The sequence below is a fragment of the Phocoena phocoena genome, chromosome 7 (genome assembly GCF_963924675.1).
Source record: "Phocoena phocoena chromosome 7, mPhoPho1.1, whole genome shotgun sequence".
In the NCBI taxonomy this organism is placed as follows: Eukaryota; Metazoa; Chordata; class Mammalia; order Artiodactyla; family Phocoenidae; genus Phocoena; species Phocoena phocoena.
The window spans coordinates 100828366-100837159 of record NC_089225.1 but is presented as its reverse complement, the minus strand read 5'-3'; the positions used below and the strand labels follow the sequence as shown (position 1 = coordinate 100837159).

Below are 8794 nucleotides of genomic sequence, written 5' to 3'. Positions count from 1 at the left end.
CTCGGAAGCTGTTTGGAAGCAGGCAGGGAGAGCTGCAGCTGTGGAGGGAGGTGGGAGTTGGCCTGTTGAAATGGAAAATGATAATAATAGAAGCCCAAGTTTATTTAGTACTTATTCTGTGCTAAGTACTGTGACCCATTTTTCTATTTTTTCCCTCAAAATGACTGATGCATTACTGTGACGTTATATTATGAAGCACTTCTTATGGCTCCTATTACACCAACCTTCTGCAGAAAACAGAAGGTTTGTACAGTCCATTCCCCTACCCGAATACTCTGCTTATCCTCTACCCCATGCCTGGTTACCACCCATCTTCAACTCTCAGCCACAATGCCATTTCCTCAGGGAAGCCTCATCTGACCCTGATGGAAGATCTCCCTGTAATATGTGCTCATCATGACACCTACCTTTCCTTTCTAGCATGCTCCAAACTTACATTAATTTACATGATTATTTAATTAACCTTCTGACTTGATTCTATACTTTGTGAGGTCAGGTTTCTGTCTTGTTTTTCTCACCATTTTATCCCCAGAGTCCAGCAACACCCCTTCCCAGTGGTTGGCACACAGGATATACTTACTGAATAAGAAGTGGGTATCAATACTGCAGCAGAATGAACACCCCTCTCAAACCTAACTGTGACTCTTATTTGAAGACTGAAAAATGCAAAAGCCAGTTTTATTTGAATTGAATTTTTATGTTTATCAACTCCTATGCTTCTCATTTCTTTCCCAACAGAACTTAACCCAAGATAATGATGAAAAACAAAATTTGTCTTAAGCTCTAAAAGAAAAGAGAAGTCACAGAAAGAAGGAAATTGAAGAGAGATAGCAGAGGGGAGTGAAAGATAAAACCAGGACACTTTCTAGCATCTTTAAATTTTTATTCTATTGAGAATATTTAAGAAAAAATGATAAATAATTGTATTTTCCTCTTTGCAACTAAAAAGACACAGTCTCAACTAAATCTTATACAGAGTTATCTGTACATTCATTATAACTCCTCTAGAAGAAAAGCTTGATTTTCTTTAAAATTTTAAGTTCTGCTGACAGCATGAAACATATAAATGAAAAAATAGCACCCGTCCAATTAACATTATTTCTTGTTTTGTTTTGTTTTGTTTTGTTTACGGTACGTGGGCCTCTCACTGTTGTGGCCTCTCCCATTGCGGAGCACAGGCTCCGGATGCGCAGGCTTAGCGGCCATGGCTCACGGGCCCAGCCACTCCGCAGCATGTGGGATCTTCCCAGACCGGGGCACGAACCTGTGTCCCCTGCATCGGCAGGCAGACTCTCAACCACTGCGCCACCAGGGAAGCCCCAACATTATTTCTTAAGAGTCTGGCTCAACAAAAAAATAATCAAACTCAAAAGAAAGAATAATCAAAGAGTAATCAAAGAATAACAATATTTTTTATCATTTGATAACAAAGGTCATTCAGTACTTTATTATTCCCATTAAAATAAGAATTACTTTAATTCATTGTGAACCACATAAATGGTTTTGATCGTTCATGCCAGTGATTTCCACTAGGGCTGATGGAATTCAGAGAAAAACACCCAGTATCACAATGATGGCAAAAGTGAGGAAATGCCAAAAAGAAACTTGTTTACTCACTCAAGTGACAGTTTATGAGAAGGAGAAATGCTTCTGAGGGGAGAGATCAGATGGTACCTCTAGGAGGAGTTCAGAGGGAAACATGACAGGTTTGAATTCAAAGACAGTTCGTAAGACATTGATCAAGTCCAATTGGGAAGAGACCTATTTCAAATGTAAAGCCAAGTCTCTTGTTTGGAATTTGAATTTTTTCTAGCCTTTAACAAATTAATATTTTAAGCAACAATAAGTTTTTCAGAAGGGCATATGAAAGTTATATTTGCCATTTGGGATGAGATGTAAGACCAATCAACTGAAATTACATTATTGATGAAGTTACTGGAAGGTCTTCTCATATGAATTGAAGCCAAAAAAGAGAAATTTAGATGAGAAAATTCTTTCTGAACCAGTATTCAAGCTGAAAAATATGGAGGGAGATGGCAGAAGAGAGTACCAGGAAAAAAATAAAATGAATCAAAATGAAGAACTTCAGAATAGGTGGGGAGTCTAGAATTCACCTTTTTAATTTTTCAAAAGTTTTTTTTGGTTCTTTTTATTTTAATTTATACAAGCAATTTATAAACTTTCTATATTTCTTCTACAGCAATATATCTCTTTGAACTCTCTATCTAATGAGTCAGTTTTGGAAAACTATTTTCCTACATAATTATCCATTTCATCTAATTTTTCAAATGTATTTGTATAGAGGTCTGCAAATTAATCTTATTTTAAAAGTCTTCTATGTCAATGATTATTTCCCCCAATGCATTAATTTTGTGTATTTGTGCCTTCTCCTACAATTAAGTTAGTGTTCTATTCATTTTGTTACTGTTTAAAAATTAATATTTTGTCTTACTAATTAGATATGCTGCTTTTCTGTCATCTCCCTCATTAATTTCTGTTTTTATAGTTATTATTTATTTCCTTATCTTATATTTTGGTTTATTTTAAAGCTTTTAAAAAATTTATTTATTTTATTTTATTTATTTTTGGCTGTGTTGGAACTTTGTTGCAGTGCGTAGGTTTTCTCTAGTTGTGGCGAGCAAGGGCTACTCTTTGTTGTGGTGCGCAGGCTTCTCATTGCAGTGGCTTCTCTTGTTGCGGAGCACAGGCTCTAGATGTGCAGGCTTCAGTAGTTGTGGCTCATGGGCTCAGTAGTTGTGGTTCATGGGCTTAGTCACTCTGTGGCATGTGGGATCTTCCCAGAGCAGGGCTTGAACCTGTATCCCCTGCATTGGCAGGCGGATTCTTAACCACTGCACCACCAGGGAAGCCCATGGTTTATTTTTTGTTGTAGTGGTGGTGGGTTTTTTATTTTTTTATTGTTTTGGCTTTTATGAGTTGGGAGTTTAGCTTTAAAAAAATATTTTCTTGTATTGATAAAGTATTTAAGTCTTTGAATTTTCCTCTCTTAACAGATTTAAATTTATCCCACAGATTCTGAATTGTAGTGTTTCAACCATTTATAAAGATTAATGAGGAACGGTGAGTCTTTTGGCTTCTCTTACCTATATATTAGGCTCTATGTCAAAATCTCTCAAGCACTCAGTTTTGCTATCATAATTCTTTAATAATATGGCTTGTAATACTGATTTCAGTGTACAGACATTAGAAAGTTTAATAGATTTTTGGAGGTTTTATGAATGATAAGTAGGCCCATTGGTCATGGCTTAGAGAATAATAAATATCTGAGTCAAAAATAATATAATAATTTTTAGAAGTTCTGTTATTTTGGTTATAAAGCTCTTTGTACTTAATAGCTATTTGATAGCAGTGTTTTTCAATTGAAAAATTTTAAAACAAACTTTTTGTTTTGGAATGATTTCATATTTACAGAACTGTTGCAAAGATAATACAGAGTTCCCATATAGTCTTCAACCAATTTCCCCTGTTGTTAATATCTTAGGTTATCATGGTACATTTGTCAAAACCGAGAACCAATATTGGTACACTATACTGGGAACTATACTCCAGACTGTATTTGGATTTTTCAGTTTTCCATTAATGTTTTTTCTGTTCCAAGAGCCAATCCAGGGAATCACATTACATTTAGTTGTCATATCTCCTTAGTCTCCTCTGGCCTGTGCCAGTTAAATAGCAGCTTTCAAATTTCCAGGAGGAAGGGTCTTTCAGCTTTTTAAAAAATACTTTATTAATAATTACTGGTCTTATTGCATTGTCATCAGAGAGTTATTTTTCTGTCTTATGCAACTTACTATTGTTTCCCCTGTGACCTAATATTTGATCACTTTTGTAAATAGACTATGTGCTCCTGAGAAGAAAATATGCTTTCTATTATCAGGGTTAAAGTTCAGTATAGGTCTGTAAGAGCTATCTTATTAAATATGTTATTTAGGTCTTCTATACATTTATTTATTGTCTATTGATTTATCTTGTACTGAGAGTGGAAATCTCCTATTATTAGTATGTTTCCTTTTCTCTTTGCATCTCCTATGGTTTTGCTTAATAAAACTAGCTTCGACCTTATTTAGTGCTTTGATGCTCAGAGATGTTTGATCTTTTTTGTGAATTTTAAAGCAGTATTTATATGGACCTTGGTTATCTTTAATGAATTTTGGCTTAAATTCTATTTATTTGAGACATCAGAATCTGAAAACTTGCTTTCTTATTATTTATATTTTCCTAGTATATTTTTGCTCATTTCATTTAAACCTCTGAATCGCTTTGTTTTACATGTGTCCCTTGAATACAGCATAAAGTTAGATCTTGCTCTGTGACTATAATTGAGATTTATTTCTTTTAATAGGTGAGTTAAGTCCATTTATTGATGGGTTTTTGTGTTTGGTCTTAACTTTTTCAAATTATTTTCTATGTACTGTACTGTTTTCCATGTTTCTTTACGTGATGTGTTTTTTTTTCTTTAATTTTATTTTCCTTTTGGTATTTAGGAAGGTTTTACTTTTCTAGTAGTTACTTTTGCACTGTTATCTTTTTGAAAGGCCTCCATTCCTCTGTTTTATTATTTACTCTTCACTATCTGGTTTGGGAGTTTTTAATGTTATCCTTTGATACCCACCAACTGCCTACTCAGCAATCAGTGAACTCACTCTGCTTTCCTCACTGATGAGTGGGCATGTGAGTTGTTTCTAGTTTTTGGCAATTATGAATAAAGCTGCTATAAACGACAAAAAAGGGATCTCCAGGTAAAGATGGTGAGGCACATTTATAGCTTTTCGCTGACCGCATTCAGCCTGTATCTAAAACTTGTCCAGATTGAATATGCTTTGTCTGCTGTAGCTGGAGGAGCCGCTTGACTGGGAATTATAGATGCAAATGGTGTGGTATCAGCCACTGGGAAGAAACAGAACTCCATTCTGTAAGATGAGTGAAGTGTGCACAAAGTGGACGTGATGACCAAGCATAGAGGTTTGGTGTACGGTGACATAAGTCCAGATCTCAGAGTGCCGGTGCACAGAGCTGGAAAACTACTTCAGCAATCTATCTTGTTTACTGAGAAACCATTCTCACAACTCTGCTAGTACAGAGCTTAACTTCTGTGATGCAAGAATACACCCAGTCAGGTGGTGTGCCTCCACTTGGAGGTTTTTTTTTTTTAACTATTTGTGGATGGAATGAGGGATGACCATATTTATTTCAGTCAGATCCATCTGGACCTTACTTTGCCTGGAAAGTCACATCAATGGGAAAGAACTATGTGAATGGGAAATCTTTCCTTGAGAAAAGACATAACCAAGATCTGGAACTTGAAGATGCCACTCATACAGTCAAATTAATCCTAGAGGAAAGTTTGGAAGGGCAAAGGACAGAAGATTACATAGAAGTTGGAATCTTCAGTGAAGCCAGGTTTACACGTCTTACTCCAGCTGAAGTTAAGGATTACTTAGCTGCCCTAGCATAATAATAAAGTGACTGAAAAATCCAGAATTTCAGACAATCTATCTACTTAAACATATCTGAATTATACTTTGTCTTGTCAACTTTTTCATACTTATTTCTACATAGTTTAATGGACTGACATTTTTAAAATGAAACATAAATCATAATAAATTGTTTAAAAAAAGTGCCCCACACCCTTTTATACCTCCATTCTTTCCTCAATGGTCTTCCCACTGATTAGAGAACGCCTCTGCCATAGTGTGTGACTCCTACTTTTTGTTCAAAACTCAGCTCTGAAGGAAACGCATTTATGAAATTTTCCTGGAACTCCCCCCAGGCTGGGTTAGGTGCCCCTCTTTTGTGCCCTGTAGCACAAAATTTGAAGCCTCCCAATAAATATAATCACAAATTATTTTCCAGCTTTGTCTCTCACTATGGTCCATCATAGGTTTATAGGCAGGGTTATTTGCATAGTAGTTAAGAGAGAGGACTCTGATATGAGACTGCTAGGATTAAAATTTTGGTTCTACTATTTCTAATTATGTGACCTTGGGAGAATTTCCTAATTCTGAGTCTCTTTCTTTTTTAAAAATTAATTGATAATTAATTATTAATTTTTGACTGTATTGGGTCTTTGTTGCTGCACGTAGGCTTTCTCTAGTTGCGACGAGCAGGGGCTACTCTTCGTTGCGGTGCCCAGGCTTCTCATTGTGGTGACTTCTCTTATTGTGGAGCACAGGCTCTAGGTGTGTGGGCTTCAGTAGTTGTGGCATGTAGGCTCAGTAGTTGTGGCTCGTGGGCTCTAGAGCACAGGCTCAGTAGTTGTGGCACACGCACTAAGTTGCTCCGCGGCATGTGGGATCTTCCCAGACCAGGGCTCGAACCCTTGTCCCCTGCATTGGCAGGCAGATTCTTAACCACTGTGCCACCAGGGAAGTCCCTGAGCCTCTTTCTTTGTAGGAAATATGGAGAGTTTAATATCACCAACCTCCAGATAAAATCAGGTGCCATGATAATGAGGTAATTCGCTTACTAAGTTGTCTCACACTTACTAAGCACTCTCTACCTATTAGCTGTAATGTTACTGTTAGTGATAGTTGGCAATAGTGTATCTCATGCTGGACTTTGCTTGTTTTTCCTAAAGTCTGATTGACACTGGAAGCCCCAAACTTGCAGTTTGAGAACTTTCTACCATGTTAAAAGTTCAACCTAGAATTAAGTCCACAGGGAAGAAAGAAGTCAAGATATGTATAGTAATACAGGGGCGAAGACAGTGGACTCAACCTGTGAAAATATATCGAGTGGGTTAGAGCTCAGAAAGAAATGCTTTGTAAGGCTTATTCTAATGGTGGAGAGAAGATCAGTCTGGCCAGAGTAGACATTTGCATCAACACAGGAGTGGTATTTCAAGTTATCCTTAGAAGAGGCTTTGGATAAGAGTATACTGAGATTTATTTTAAGGGACTAAAAATCATCAGAATTTATTATTTTATTTCATAAACCAAATTATAGATATAATATATTATATATATTTTATGTTTCAATTAAGGAAAAAACCTTAGGTGATTCACATACTTTGATGAATTTTCTTTCTCCTTATGCCAAGCATTTGTAAAATAAAATGGTTGCATGGGATGATTACTAAGGCAGTCTATAGTCTTTCAGGATTACCTCTACCTCTGACATTCTATGACATTTCAAAAAATTCTCTTTTCCTAAGAAGATTTCTATGGTAGAGAAGGAATTGTAATATAGCAACAATCTTCTTAACGTGCTTTCCTCAATGAAGGGTCATTTAGAGTTTAATAGGATTAATTTGGCTGACATGTTCAATTTTAAAAGGAATCTCTGTTCTTGTGCCAGCCAGTATGGATTTTGACAGGCTAAAAGCTCAGATCCTGCCAGTTTCTCCCAAGAGTATGGCCCCTTAAGCCGTGGCTCTGGCTGAAAGCTGCTTGCAGACACTGGTTGTGGAGATGATGAATAGATGGTTGGACAAAACGTTCTGCTCCTGGGCTCCCATATGGAGCAGGTCCTCCTTGGCCTCCAGGCTATCCTAGCCCAGTCTCTGGGACCCTCTTCCTAATCTGTGCTAATAGGATAAACAGATTTAGAGGGGAAGAGAGTTCCTCCACCAGAGGCCTTGTGCACAATTGAAGATGGATTTCATACTAAGAAAGTTCATCCCAAAAGGCAATGGAAAAATTTCCAGTTATGGAAGCAGCCTCGGCAGCTCCATAAATTCTCCTCTCCCTCTCCAGCTCTTCTCTTTCTGTATCTTCAGGATCATGGAAGAATAGCTTTCTATTGGTGGTACTGGCGTTTTCAGTAGCAACGGTTCTTTTATCTTCTTCCAGGTCTGGCAGGGACACTTAAACTCCAGCTGCTTTAAAATTTTTGCATCTTATTTAAAATGGATAACCAACAAGGACCTATACTGTACTCTGCTCAATATTATGTAACAACCTAAATGGAAAAAGAATAGATACATGTATACGTATAACTGAATCACTTTGCTGTACACCTGAAACTATCACAACATTGTTAATCAACTATACTCCAAGATAACATAAAAAGTTTAAAAAATTTGTTTGCATCTTATGCTTCTTCCTCTGGATAGGAGTGACCTTAGCGACTGAGAGCAGGGAAGCGATAAATAATTAAGGCCAACCCAGCAGAAGATGAACCCACTGGGATATAGGATAGATTGGTCCCCCTACACAAGAAAATATTGCCAATTAGCTAGATAGATTCCATCTTTATCTTTCCTCTAAAGCTGAGGGTGAAGGAGAGTATAACAGAAAAAAACAGGTATTGATCCATGGAACAAGTTTCTATGACTACCGTGTTTTGGCACATTGAACTTAATTGATTGGAGAGGACTTGTCCTGGAGTAAAGGCATGGTGATGCCGTCAGGTTACCTTATGACCTGAGTACCTGACCCTGGAAGGCAACACTTGTATTGGTTAAGACTTATACTTTGACTTGACTTCAGTCTAGGCCTACTGTACATAGATGCGTTACCTGGACAAGTTACTTAATTTCTCTCTATATTAGTCTTCTCTAAAGTTGGGATAATAATAATGTTTCCCTCATAGAGTTGTAGTAAGATTAGATGAATTAATTTAAATGCTCAATACATACCAGTTAATTTAAGGCCCGGACAATATCTTTTTTACCTCTGTATTCTTTATCCCCAAATCCAGGTTTCTTGGTGAAAAGTGACATATTCGGTAGCCTGAATTAGATTGGAGGCAGGGGCAAGGGAAATAAAAGGTTAGTTTAGAGAAACTTAGCAATTAAAAAATAGTCAGGGCATGGTCAGTCCTTTTATGAGAG

The 8794-nt window shown here is 36.9% G+C and overlaps 1 pseudogene; it reads left to right on the top strand.

Annotated features, from left to right (window-relative positions):
• The first annotated feature begins 4766 nt into the window (after positions 1-4766).
• LOC136126000 (proteasome subunit alpha type-2 pseudogene) lies at positions 4767-5476 on the top strand (annotated as a pseudogene).
• The last annotated feature ends 3318 nt before the right edge of the window (positions 5477-8794 follow it).